Raw genomic sequence first — 16,789 nt, 5'->3', positions numbered from 1 at the left:
CAGAGACTCACAGACTCACACAGACTCACTACACAGAGACCCACAGACTCACTACACAGAGACTCACACAGAGACTCACACAGAGACTCACAGACTCACACAGAGACTCACAGAGACCCATAGACTCACCACTACACAGAGACTCATAGACTCACTACTCATAGACTCACTACACAGAGACTCACCACCACTACACAGAGACTCACACAGACTCACAGACTCACACAGAGACTCACAGAGACCCATAGACTCACACAGACTCACACAGAGACTCATACAGAGACCCATAGACTCACTACTACACAGAGACTCACAGACTCACAGACTCACACAGAGACTCACACAGAGACTCACAGACTCACACAGAGACTCACAGACTCACTACTCATAGACTCACAGAGACCCACAGACTCACTACACAGAGACCCATATACTCACCACTACACAGAGACTCACAGACTCACACAGACTCACAGACTCACAGACTCACACAGACTCACAGACTCACTACACAGAGACCCACAGACTCACTACACAGAGACTCACAGAGACTCACAGACTCACCACCACTACACAGAGACTCACAGACTCACACAGAGACTCACAGACTCACACAGAGACCCATAGACTCACCACTACACAGAGACCCACAGACTCACACAGAGCCCCATAGACTCACACAGAGAGCCATAGACTCACACAGAGACCCAAAGACTCACACAGAGACCCATAGACTCACACAGAGACTCACAGACTCACTACACAGAGACTCACAGACTCACACAGACACTCACACAGAGACCCATAGACTCACTACACAGAGACTCATAGACTCACACAGAGACTCACAGACTCACACAGAGACTCACAGAGAGACCCATAGACTCACCACTACACAGAGACACATAGACTCACCACTACTACACAGAGACCCATAGACTCACCACCACTACACAGAGACTCACAAACTCAGTACACAGAGACTCACACAGAGACCCCTAGACTCACACAGAGACCCATAGACTCACACAGAGACCCATAGACTCACTCCACAGAGACTCACAGACTCACTACACAGAGACTCACAGAGACCCATAGACTCACCACCACTACTACACAGAGACTCACATACTCACACAGACTCACAGACTCACACAGAGACTCACAGAGAGGCCCATAGACTCACTACACAGAGACTCACAGACTCGCTACACAGAGACTCACAGAGACCCATAGACTCACCACCACTACTACACAGAGACCCATAGATTCACGCAGAGACCCATAGACTCACACAGAGACACACAGACTCACTACTACACAGAGACCCATAGACTCACACAGAGACCCATAGACTCACACAGAGACCCATAGACTCACACAGAGACCCATAGACTCACACAGAGACCCATAGACTCACACAGAGACTCATAGACTCACAAAGAGACCCATAGACTCACACAGAGACCCATAGGCTCACACAGAGACTCATAGACTCACACAGAGACTCATAGACTCGCACAGAGACTCATAGACTCGCCACCACTACACAGAGACTCACAGACTCACTCACACAGAGACTCATAGACTCACACAGAGACTCATAGACTCGCCACCACTACACAGAGACTCACAGACTCACTCACACAGAGACTCATAGACTCACACAGAGACTCATAGACTCACACAGAGCCTCATAGACTCGCCACTACTACACAGAGACCCAAAGACTCACTCACACAGAGACTCATAGACTCACACAGAGCATCATAGACTCGCCACCACTACACAGAGACCCATAGACTCACTACTCATAGACTCACCACCACTACACAGAGACTCACCACCACAACACAGAGACTCACAGACTCACACAGACACTCACAGACTCACACAGACTCACAGACTCACTACACAGAGACTCACAGACTCACTACACAGAGACTCACAGACTCACTACAGAGAGACCCATAGACTCACTACACAGAGACTCACAGACTCACACAGAGACCCATAGACTCACCACTACACAGAGACCCATAGACTCACTACTCATAGACTCACCACCACTACACAGAGACTCACCACCACAACACAGAGACTCACAGACTCACACAGAGACTCACAGACTCACACAGACTCACAGACTCACTACACAGAGACTCACAGACTCACTACACAGAGACCCATAGACTCACTACACAGAGACTCACAGACTCACACAGAGACCCATAGACTCACCACTACACAGAGACACATAGATTCACCACTACTACACAGAGACCCATAGACTCACCACCACTACACAGAGACTCACAGACTCACTACACAGAGCCTCACAGAGGCCCATAGACTCACACAGACTCACACAGAGACTCATACAGCGACCCATAGACTCACCACTACACAGAGACCCATAGACTCACACAGAGACTCACAGACTCACCACTACACAGAGACTCGCGGACTCACTACACAGAGACTCACCACCACCACACAGAGACTCATAGACGCATACAGAGGCTCACAGACTCACTACACAGAGACTCACCACCACCACACAGAGACTCACAGAGACCCATAGACTCACACAGGGACCCATAGACTCACACAGTGACTCACGGACTCGCCACCACTACACAGAGACTCACAGACTCACTACACAGAGACTCACAGACTCACCACCACTACACAGAGACTCACAGACTCACACAGACTCACAGACTCACTACATAGAGACTCACAGACTCACTACACAGAGACTCACAGACTCACTACTCATAGACTCACCACCACTACACAGAGACTCACCACCACAACACAGAGACTCACAGACTCACGCAGAGACTCACAGACTCACACAGACTCACAGACTCACTACACAGAGACTCACAGACTCACTACACAGAGACTCACAGACTCACTACACAGAGACCCATAGACTCACTACACAGAGACTCACAGACTCACACAGAGACCCATAGACTCACCACTACACAGAGACACATAGACTCACCACTACTACACAGAGACCCATAGACTCACCACCACTACACAGAGACTCACAGACTCACTACACAGAGCCTCACAGAGGCCCATAGACTCACACAGACTCACACAGAGACTCATACAGCGACCCATAGACTCACCACTACACAGAGACCCATAGACTCACACAGAGACTCACAGACTCACCACTACACAGAGACTCGCGGACTCACTACACAGAGACTCACCACCACCACACAGAGACTCACAGACTCATACAGAGGCTCACAGACTCACTACACAGAGACTCACCACCACCACACAGAGACTCACAGAGACCCATAGACTCACACAGAGACCCATAGACTCACACAGAGACTCACGGACTCGCCACCACTACACAGAGACTCACAGACTCACTACACAGAGACTCACAGACTCACCACCACTACACAGAGACTCACAGACTCACACAGACTCACAGACTCACTACATAGAGACTCACAGACTCACTACACAGAGACTCACAGACTCACTACTCATAGACTCACCACCACTACACAGAGACTCACAGACTCACACAGACTCACAGACTCACTACACAGAGACTCACAGACTCACAGACTCACACAGAGACTCATAGAGAGACTCACAGACTCACACAGACTCACAGACTCACACAGAGACTCACAGACTCACTACTCATAGACTCACCACCACTACACAGAGACTCACCACCACTACACAGAGACTCACCACCACCACACAGAGACGCATAGACTCACACAGACTCACAGACTCACAGAGACCCATAGACTCACCACCACTACAACACAGAGACCCATAGACTCACACAGAGACACATAGACTCACACAGAGACACACAGACTCACTACTACACAGAGACCCATAGACTCACACAGAGACCCATAGACTCACACAGAGACCCATAGACTCACACAGAGACTCATAGACTCACTACACAGAGACTCACAGACTCACACAGAGACCCATAGACTCACACAGAAACCCATAGACTCACACAGAGACCCATAGACTAACACAGAGACCCATAGACTCATACAGAAACCCATAGACTCACACAGAGAGCCATAGACTCACACAGAGACCCATAGACTCACACAGAGACCCATAGACTCACACAGAGACCCATAGACTCACACAGAGACTTACAGACTCACACAGACACTCACACAGAGACCCATAGACTCACTACACAGAGACCCACAGACTCACTACACAGAGACTCACAGAGACTCACCACTACACAGAGACACATAGACTCATTCACACAGAGACCCATAGACACACAGAGACCCATAGACTCACACAGAGACTCATAGACTCGCCACCACTACACAGAGACTCACAGACTCACTCACACAGAGACTCATAGACTCACACAGAGACTCACAGAGACCCATAGACTCACCACTACACAGAGACCCATAGACTCACCACTACACAGAGACCCATAGACTCACTACTCATAGACTCACCACCCCTACACAGAGACTCACCACCACTACACAGAGACTCCCAGACTCACACAGAGACTCACAGACTCACACAGACTCACAGACTCACTACACAGAGACTCATAGACTCACCACTACACAGAGACCCATAGACTCACACAGAGACCCATAGACTCACTACACAGAGACCCATAGACTCACTACACAGAGACCCATAGACTCACTACACAGAGACTCATAGACTCACAACACAGAGACTCATAGACTCACTACACAGAGACTCACAGACTCACTACACAGAGACACACAGACTCACTACACAGAGACTCACAGAGACCCATAGACTCACACAGACTCACACAGAGACTCATACAGAGACCCATACACTCACCACTACACAGAGACCCATAGACTCACCACTACACAGAGACCCATAGACTCACACAGAGACCCATAGACTCACACAGAGACTCACAGACTCACTACTACACAGAGACCCATACACTCACCACCACACAGAGACCCATAGACTCACACAGAGACCCATAGACTCACTACACAGAGACCCATAGACTCACTACACAGATACCCATAGACTCACTACACAGAGACTCATAGACTCACAACACAGAGACTCATAGACTCACTACACAGAGACTCACAGACTCACTACACAGAGACACACAGACTCACTACACAGAGACTCACAGAGACCCATAGACTCACACAGACTCACACAGAGACTCATACAGAGACCCATACACTCACCACTACACAGAGACCCATAGACTCACCACTACACAGAGACCCATAGACTCACACAGAGACCCATAGACTCACACAGAGACTCACAGACTCACCACTACACAGAGACCCATACACTCACCACCACACAGAGACCCATAGACTCACACAGAGACCCATAGACTCACACAGAGACTCACAGACTCACCACTACACAGAGACTCGCGGACTCACTACACAGAGACTCACAGACTCACACAGAGGCTCACAGACTCACTACACAGAGACTCACCACCACCACACAGAGACTCACAGAGACCCATAGACTCACACAGAGACCCATAGACTCACACAGAGACTCACGGACTCGCCACCACTACACAGAGACTCACAGACTCACTACACAGAGACTCACAGACTCACCACCACTACACAGAGACTCACAGACTCACACAGAGACTCACAGACTCACACAGAGACCCATAGACTCACACAGACTCACAGACTCAGTACACAGAGACTCACAGACTCACTACACAGAGACTCACAGACTCACCACCACTACACAGAGACTCACAGACTCACACAGACTCACAGACTCACTACACAGAGACTCACAGACTCCTTACTCATAGACTCACCACCACTACACAGAGACCCATAGACTCACACAGACTCACAGACTCAGTACACAGAGACTCACAGACTCACTACACAGAGACTCATAGACTCACCACTACACAGAGACCCATAGACTCACACAGAGACTCATAGACTCACTACACAGAGACTCATAGACTCACTACACAGAGACTCATAGACTCACTACACAGAGACCCATAGACTCACCACTACTACACAGACACCCATAGACTCACACAGAGACCCATAGACTCACCACTACACAGAGACCCATAGACTCACCACTACACAGAGACCCATAGACTCACCACCACACAGAGACCCATAGACTCACCACCACACAGAGACCCATAGACTCACCACTACACAGAGACTCATAGACTCACCACTACACAGAGACCCATAGACTCACCACCACTACACAGAGACCCATAGACTTAACACCACTACACAGAGACCCATAGACTCACCACTACACAGAGACTCATAGACTCACCACTACACAGAGACCCATAGACTCACTACTCATAGACTCACACAGAGGCTCACACAGAGACTCACAGACTCACACAGAGACTCACAGACACCCATAGACTCACACAGACTCAAACAGAGACCCATAGACTCACCACTACACAGAGACCCATAGACTCACCACCACTACACAGAGACCCATAGACTCACCACCACTACACAGAGACCCATAGACTCACCACTACACAGAGACCCATAGACTCACCACTACACAGAGACCCATAGACTCACCACTACACAGAGACTCATAGACTCACCACTACACAGAGACTCATAGACTCACCACTACACAGAGACTCATAGACTCACCACTACACAGAGACCCATAGACTCACCACTACACAGAGACCCATAGACTCACCACTACACAGAGACTCATAGACTCACCACTACACAGAGACCCATAGACTCACCACTACACAGAGACCCATAGACTCACCACTACACAGAGACCCATAGACTCACCACTACACAGAGACTCATAGACTCACCACTACACAGAGACCCATAGACTCACCACTACACAGAGACCCATAGACTCACCACTACACAGAGACTCATAGACTCACCACTACACAGAGACCCATAGACTCACCACTACACAGAGACCCATAGACTCACCACTACACAGAGACCCATAGACTCACCACTACACAGAGACTCATAGACTCACCACTACACAGAGACCCATAGACTCACCACTACACAGAGACCCATAGACTCACCACTACACAGAGACTCATAGACTCACCACTACACAGAGACCCATAGACTCACCACTACACAGAGACCCATAGACTCACCACTACACAGAGACCCATAGACTCACCACTACACAGAGACTCATAGACTCACCACTACACAGAGACCCATAGACTCACCACTACACAGAGACCCATAGACTCACCACTACACAGAGACTCATAGACTCACCACTACACAGAGACCCATAGACTCACCACTACACAGAGACCCATAGACTCACCACTACACAGAGACCCATAGACTCACCACTACACAGAGACTCATAGACTCACCACTACACAGAGACCCATAGACTCACTACTCATAGACTCACACAGAGACTCGCGGACTCGCCACCACTACTACACAGAGACTCACAGAGACTCACTACTCATAGACTCACCACCATTACACAGAGACTCACAGACTCACACAGACTCACAGACTCACTACACAGAGACTCACAGACTCACAGACTCACACAGAGACTCATAGAGATACTCACAGACTCACACAGACTCACAAACTCACACAGAGACTCACAGACTCACTACTCATAGACTCACTACCACTACACAGAGACTCACAGACTCACACAGACTCACTACACAGAGACCCACAGACTCACTACACAGAGACACACACAGAGACTCACACAGAGACTCACAGACTCACACAGAGACTCACAGAGACCCATAGACTCACCACTACACAGAGACTCATAGACTCACTACTCATAGACTCACTACACAGAGACTCACCACCACTACACAGAGACTCACACAGACTCACAGACTCACACAGAGACTCACAGAGACCCATAGACTCACACAGACTCACACAGAGACTCATACAGAGACCCATAGACTCACTACTACACAGAGACTCACAGACTCACACAGAGACTCACACAGAGACTCACAGACTCACACAGAGACTCACGGACTCACTACTCATAGACTCACAGAGACCCACAGACTCACTACACAGAGACCCATATACTCACCACTACACAGAGACTCACACAGACTCACACAGACTCACAGACTCACACAGACTCACAGACTCACTGCACAGAGACCCACAGACTCACTACACAGAGACTCACAGAGACTCACAGACTCACCACCACTACACAGAGACTCACAGACTCACACAGAGACTCACAGACTCACACAGAGACCCATAGACTCACCACTACACAGAGACCCACAGACTCACACAGAGCCCCATAGACTCACACAGAGAGCCATAGACTCACACAGAGACCCAAAGACTCACACAGAGACCCATAGACTCACACAGAGACTCACAGACTCACTACACAGAGACTCACAGACTCACACAGACACTCACACAGAGACCCATAGACTCACTACACAGAGACTCATAGACTCACACAGAGACTCACAGACTCACACAGAGACTCACAGAGAGACCCATAGACTCACCACTACACAGAGACACATAGACTCACCACTACTACACAGAGACCCATAGACTCACCACCACTACACAGAGACTCACAAACTCAGTACACAGAGACTCACACAGAGACCCCTAGACTCACACAGAGACCCATAGACTCACACAGAGACCCATAGACTCACTCCACAGAGACTCACAGACTCACTACACAGAGACTCACAGAGACCCATAGACTCACCACCACTACTACACAGAGACTCACATACTCACACAGACTCACAGACTCACACAGAGACTCACAGAGAGGCCCATAGACTCACTACACAGAGACTCACAGACTCGCTACACAGAGACTCACAGAGACCCATAGACTCACCACCACTACTACACAGAGACCCATAGATTCACACAGAGACCCATAGACTCACACAGAGACACACAGAATCACAACTACACAGAGACCCATAGACTCACACAGAGACCCATAGACTCACACAGAGACCCATAGACTCACACAGAGACCCATAGACTCACACAGAGACCCATAGACTCACACAGAGACTCATAGACTCACAAAGAGACCCATAGACTCACACAGAGACCCATAGACTCACACAGAGACTCACACAGAGACTCATAGACTCACACAGAGACTCATAGACTCGCCACCACTACACAGAGACTCACAGACTCACTCACACAGAGACTCATAGACTCACACAGAGACTCATAGACTCGCCACCACTACACAGAGACTCACAGACTCACTCACACAGAGACTCATAGACTCACACAGAGACTCATAGACTCACACAGAGACTCATAGACTCGCCACCACTACACAGAGACCCAAAGACTCACTCACACAGAGACTCATAGACTCACACAGTGACTCATAGACTCACACAGAGCATCATAGACTCGCCACCACTACACAGAGACCCATAGACTCACTACTCATAGACTCACCACCACTACACAGAGACTCACCACCACAACACAGAGACTCACAGACTCACACAGAGACTCACAGACTCACACAGACTCACAGACTCACTACACAGAGACTCACAGACTCACTACACAGAGACTCACAGACTCACTACACAGAGACCCATAGACTCACTACACAGAGACTCACAGACTCACACAGAGACCCATAGACTCACCACTACACAGAGACACATAGACTCACCACTACTACACAGAGACCCATAGACTCACCACCACTACACAGAGACTCACAGACTCACTACACAGAGCCTCACAGAGGCCCATAGACTCACACAGACTCACACAGAGACTCATACAGAGACCCATAGACTCACCACTACACAGAGACCCATAGACTCACACAGAGACTCACCACTAAACAGAGACTCGCGGACTCACTACACAGAGACTCACCACCACCACACAGAGACTCATAGACTCATACAGAGGCTCACAGACTCACTACACAGAGACTCACCACCACCACACAGAGACTCACAGAGACCCATAGACTCACACAGAGACCCATAGACTCACACAGAGACTCACGGACTCGCCATCACTACACAGAGACTCACAGACTCACTACACAGAGACTCACAGACTCACCACCACTACACAGAGACTCACAGACTCACACAGACTCACAGACTCACTACATAGAGACTCACAGACTCACTACACAGAGACTCACAGACTCACTACTCATAGACTCACCACCACTACACAGAGACTCACAGACTCACACAGACTCACAGACTCACTACACAGAGACTCACAGACTCACAGACTCACACAGAGACTCATAGAGAGACTCACAGACTCACACAGACTCACAGACTCACACAGAGACTCACAGACTCACTACTCATAGACTCACCACCACTACACAGAGACTCACCACCACTACACAGAGACTCACCACCACCACACAGAGACGCATAGACTCACACAGACTCACAGACTCACAGAGACCCATAGACTCACCACCACTACAACACAGAGACCCATAGACTCACACAGAGACACATAGACTCACACAGAGACACACAGACTCACTACTACACAGAGACCCATAGACTCACACAGAGACCCATAGACTCACACAGAGACCCATAGACTCACACAGAGACTCATAGACTCACTACACAGAGACTCACAGACTCACACAGAGACCCATAGACTCACACAGAAACCCATAGACTCACACAGAGACCCATAGACTAACACAGAGACCCATAGACTCACACAGAAACCCACAGACTCACACAGAGAGCCATAGACTCACACAGAGACCCATAGACTCACACAGAGACCCATAGACTCACACAGAGACCCATAGACTCACACAGAGACTTACAGACTCACACAGACACTCACACAGAGACCCATAGACTCACTACACAGAGACCCACAGACTCACTACACAGAGACTCACAGAGACTCACCACTACACAGAGACACATAGACTCATTCACACAGAGACCCATAGACACACAGAGACCCATAGACTCACACAGAGACTCATAGACTCGCCACCACTACACAGAGACTCACAGACTCACTCACACAGAGACTCATAGACTCACACAGAGACTCACAGAGACCCATAGACTCACCACTACACAGAGACCCATAGACTCACCACTACACAGAGACCCATAGACTCACTACTCATAGACTCACCACCCCTACACAGAGACTCACCACCACTACACAGAGACTCACAGACTCACACAGAGACTCACAGACTCACACAGACTCACAGACTCACTACACAGAGACTCATAGACTCACCACTACACAGAGACCCATAGACTCACACAGAGACCCATAGACTCACTACACAGAGACCCATAGACTCACTACACAGAGACCCATAGACTCACTACACAGAGACTCATAGACTCACAACACAGAGACTCATAGACTCACTACACAGAGACTCACAGACTCACTACACAGAGACACACAGACTCACTACACAGAGACTCACAGAGACCCATAGACTCACACAGACTCACACAGAGACTCATACAGAGACCCATACACTCACCACTACACAGAGACCCATAGACTCACCACTACACAGAGACCCATAGACTCACACAGAGACCCATAGACTCACACAGAGACTCACAGACTCACTACTACACAGAGACCCATACACTCACCACCACACAGAGACCCATAGACTCACACAGAGACCCATAGACTCACTACACAGAGACCCATAGACTCACTACACAGAGACCCATAGACTCACTACACAGAGACTCATAGACTCACGACACAGAGACTCATAGACTCACTACACAGAGACTCACAGACTCACTACACAGAGACACACAGACTCACTACACAGAGACTCACAGAGACCCATAGACTCACACAGACTCACACAGAGACTCATACAGAGACCCATATACTCACCACTACACAGAGACCCATAGACTCACCACTACACAGAGACCCATAGACTCACACAGAGACCCATAGACTCACACAGAGACTCACAGACTCACCACTACACAGAGACCCATACACTCACCACCACACAGAGACCCATAGACTCACACAGAGACCCATTGACTCACACAGAGACTCACAGACTCACCACTACACAGAGACTCGCGGACTCACTACACAGAGACTCACCACCACCACACAGAGACTCACAGAGACCCATAGACTCACACAGAGACCCATAGACTCACACAGAGACTCACGGACTCGCCACCACTACACAGAGACTCACAGACTCACTACACAGAGACTCACAGACTCACCACCACTACACAGAGACTCACAGACTCACACAGAGACTCACAGACTCACACAGAGACCCATAGACTCACACAGACTCACAGACTCAGTACACAGAGACTCACAGACTCACTACACAGAGACTCACAGACTCACCACCACTACACAGAGACTCACAGACTCACACAGACTCACAGACTCACTACACAGAGACTCACAGACTCACTACTCATAGACTCACCACCACTACACAGAGACCCATAGACTCACACAGACTCACAGACTCAGTACACAGAGACTCACAGACTCACTACACAGAGACTCATAGACTCACCACTACACAGAGACCCATAGACTCACACAGAGACTCATAGACTCACTACACAGAGACTCATAGACTCACTACACAGAGACTCATAGACTCACTACACAGAGACCCATAGACTCACCACTACTACACAGACACCCATAGACTCACACAGAGACCCATAGACTCACCACTACACAGAGACCCATAGACTCACCACTACACAGAGACCCATAGACTCACCACCACACAGAGACCCATAGACTCACCACCACACAGAGACCCATAGACTCACCACTACACAGAGACTCATAGACTCACCACTACACAGAGACCCATAGACTCACCACCACTACACAGAGACCCATAGACTTAACACCACTACACAGAGACCCATAGACTCACCACTACACAGAGACTCATAGACTCACCACTACACAGAGACCCATAGACTCACTACACAGAGACCCATAGACTCACCACTACACAGAGACCCATAGACTCACCACTACACAGAGACCCATAGACTCACCACCACGACACAAAGACCTATAGTTTAGTGTATAGTGTAGTGTAGTAGTGTATAGTGTAGTGTAGTAGTGTATAGTGTAGTAGTGTAGTAGTAGTAGTATATAGTGTAGTGTATAGTGTAGTAATGTATAGTGTAGTAGTGTATAGTGTAGTAGTAGTGTATAGTGTAGTAGTGTATAGTGTAGTAGTGTATAGTGTATGGTGTGGTAGTGTATAGTGTAGTAGTGTATAGTGTAGTGTATATTGTAGTAGTGTATAGTGTAGTGTATAGTGTAGTAGTGTATAGTGTATGGTGTAGTAGTGTATAGTGTAGTAGTGTATAGTGTAGTAGTGTATAGTGTAGTAGGGTATAGTGTAGTAGTGTATAGTGTAGTAGTGTATAGTGTAGTAGTGTATAGTGTAGTAGTGTATAGTGTAGTAGTGTATAGTGTAGTAGTGTATAGTGTAGTGTATAGTGTAGTGTATAGTGTAGTGTATAGTGTATTAGTGTATAGTTTAGTAGTGTATAGTGTATAGTGTAGTAGTGTATAGTGTAGTGTAGTAGTGTAGTGTATAGTGTAGTAGTGTAGTAGTGTATAGTGTAGTGTATAGTGTAGTGTATAGTGTAGTGTATAGTGTAGTGTATAGTGTAATAGTGTATAGTGTAGTAGTGTATAGTGTAGTAGTAGTGTATAGTGTAGTGTATAGTGTAGTAGTGTAGTAGTGTATAGTGTAGTGTATAGTGTAGTGTATAGTGTAGTGTATAGTGTAGTGTATAGTGTAATAGTGTATAGTGTAGTAGTGTATAGTGTAGTAGTGTATAGTGTAGTAGTGTATAGTGTAGTAGTAGTGTATAGTGTAGTGTAGTAGTGTATAGTGTAGTAGTAGTGTATAGTGTAGTAGTGTATAGTGTAGTAGTAGTGTATAGTGTAGTGTAGTAGTGTAGTGTATAGTGTAGTAGTATATAGTGTAGTAGTGTATAGTGTAGTGTATAGTGTAGTGTTTAGTGTAGTAGTGTATAGTGTAGTAGTAGTAGTGTATAGTGTAGTAGTGTATAGTGTAATGTAGTAGTGTGTAGTGTAGTAGTGTAGTGTAGTAGTGTGTAGTATAGTAGTGTATAGTGTAGTAGTGTATAGTGTAGTGTAGTAGTGTATAGTGTAGTAGTGTATTGTGTAGTGTATATTATAGTAGTGTATAATGTAGTAGTGTATAGTGTAGTAGTGTATAGTGTAGTGTATATTATAGTAGTGTATAGTGTAGTAGTGTATAGTGTAGTAGTGTATAGTGTAGTGTATAGTGTAGTAGTGTATAGTGTAGTAGTGTATAGTGTAGTAGTGTAGTAGTGTATAGTGTAGTAGTGTATAGTGTAGTGTATTAGTGTATAGTGTAGTAGTGTATAGTGTAGTGTAGTAGTTTATAGTGTAGTAGTGTATAGTGTAGTGTAGTAGTGTATAGTGTAGTAGTGTATAGTGTAGTGTAGTAGTGTATAGTGTAGTGTAGTAGTGTATAGTGTAGTGTAGTATTGTAGTAGTGTATAGTGTAGTGTATAGTGTAGTAGTAGTGTATTGTGTAGTAGTAGTGTATAGTGTAGTAGTGTATAGTGTAGTAGTGTATAGTGTATAGTGTAGTAGTGTATAGTGTAGTAGTGTATAATGTAGTGTAGTAGTGTATAGTGTAGTAGTGTATAGTGTAGTGTATAGTGTAGTGTAGTAGTGTATAGTGTAGTAGTGTATAGTGTAGTGTATAGTGTAGTGTAGTAGTGTATAGTGTAGTAGTGTATAGTGTAGTGTATAGTGTAGTGTATAGTGTAGTAGTGTAGTAGTGTGTAGTGTAGTGTATAGTGTATAGTGTAGTAGTGTATAGTGTAGTGTAGTAGTGTATAGTGTAGTAGTGTATAGTGTAGTAGTATATAGTGTAGTAGTAGTAGTGTATAGTGTAGTAGTGTATAGTGTAGTGTATAGTGTAGTAGTGTGTAGTGTATAGTGTATAGTGTAGTAGTGTATAGTGTAGTGTATAGTGTAGTGTATAGTGTAGTAGTAGTAGTGTATAGTGTAGTGTATAGTGTATAGTGTAGTAGTGTATAGTGTAGTGTATAGTGGTGTAGTGTATAGTGTAGTGTATAGTGTAGTGTATAGTGTATAGTGTAGTAGTGTATAGTGTAGTGTAGCCACAGTGCCGGTAGCCTCCATAGGTGGTCCTTACCGCTAACAGCACTTGCCCCTACAGCTTGTTACAGGCTACACGGGGGATCTTTGTCTTTGTCTCTGTGTTTGTGTTTCAGATCAAGGAGATGAAGAACTCACCCTGATACACACACAGTGACACACACACAGACACACACACAGACACACAGGCAGACACAGTGACACACACACAGACACACACACACAGACACACACACAGACACACACAGACACACGCAGACACACACACAGACACACACACAGACACACACACACAGACACACACACACACACAGACACACAGACACACACACAGACACACACAGACACACAGACACACACAGACACACACACACACAGACACACACACTGACACTCACACACACAGACACACAGACACACACACAGACACACACACAGACACACAGACACAGACACACACACACACAGACACACACAGACACACAGACACACACAGATACACACACAGTGACACTCACACACGCAGACACAGTGACACACACACAGACACACACACAGACACAGACACACACACACACAGACACACACAGACACACACACAGACACACACACAGACACAGTGACACACACACAGACACACACACAGAGACACACACAGTGACACACACACACAGACACACACACAGACACACACACAGACACACACACAGACACACAGACACACACACAGACACACAGACACACACACAGACTCGTGTATTCGCGTTGTGTCGCTATCCATGATGGATCTTAGCCTTGCTACTAAACTAGATGATTGATTCCCATGCCTGTTATTTGAATAAACCCGTCTGCATTCAATACAGAGTCTACTGTGATCTGTGTGTGGAAGTCACTCACCAGCTCACTTACCCACTAACTCGCTCAGCCACTCACTAAATCACTCAGACACTCACTCATTCAGCCACTCACTCAGCCACTCACTACCTCAGACACTCACTCAGCCACTCACTCCACCACTCACTCAACCACTCACTCACCAACTCACTCACCCACTAACTCGCTCAGCCACTCACTAAATCACTCAGCCACTAACTCACTCAGCCACTCACTCGCCCACTCACTCACTCACCAACTCACTCACTCACTCAGACACTCACCCATTCAGCCACTCACTCAGCCACTCACTCACTCACCAACTCGCCCACTCACTCACTCACCAACTCGCCCACTCACTCACCAACTCGCCCACTCAATCACTCAGTCACTCACTCACTCAGACACTCACTCATTCAGCTACTCACTCAGCCACTCACTCACTCAGCCACTCACTCACTCACTCAGACACTCACTCACTCACCAACTCGCCCACTCACTCACTCACTCACCAACTCGCCCACTCACTCACTCACTCACCAACTCGCCCACTCACTCACTCAGTCATTCACTCACTCACTCAGACACTCACTCAT

The 16,789-nt window shown here is 47.3% G+C and overlaps 1 long non-coding RNA gene across 1 annotated transcript in view; it reads left to right on the top strand.

The window, feature by feature from the left end:
• Positions 1-15,921, top strand: part of LOC142906793 (uncharacterized) — a 41,668-nt gene extending 25,747 nt beyond the window's left edge. Inside the window, exon 3 of the long non-coding RNA XR_012930509.1 lies at positions 15,437-15,921. This is a non-coding gene — a long non-coding RNA (uncharacterized LOC142906793). The remainder of the gene's footprint in view (positions 1-15,436) is intronic.
• Positions 15,922-16,789: the final 868 nt, after the last annotated feature.

The sequence above is a fragment of the Petromyzon marinus genome, chromosome 71 (genome assembly GCF_048934315.1).
Source record: "Petromyzon marinus isolate PM22_M1 ecotype Great Lakes invasive population chromosome 71, UKy_Petmar_22M1.pri1.0, whole genome shotgun sequence".
Taxonomy (NCBI): Eukaryota; Metazoa; Chordata; class Hyperoartia; order Petromyzontiformes; family Petromyzontidae; genus Petromyzon; species Petromyzon marinus.
This window is presented reverse-complemented; position numbering and strand designations above follow the sequence as displayed.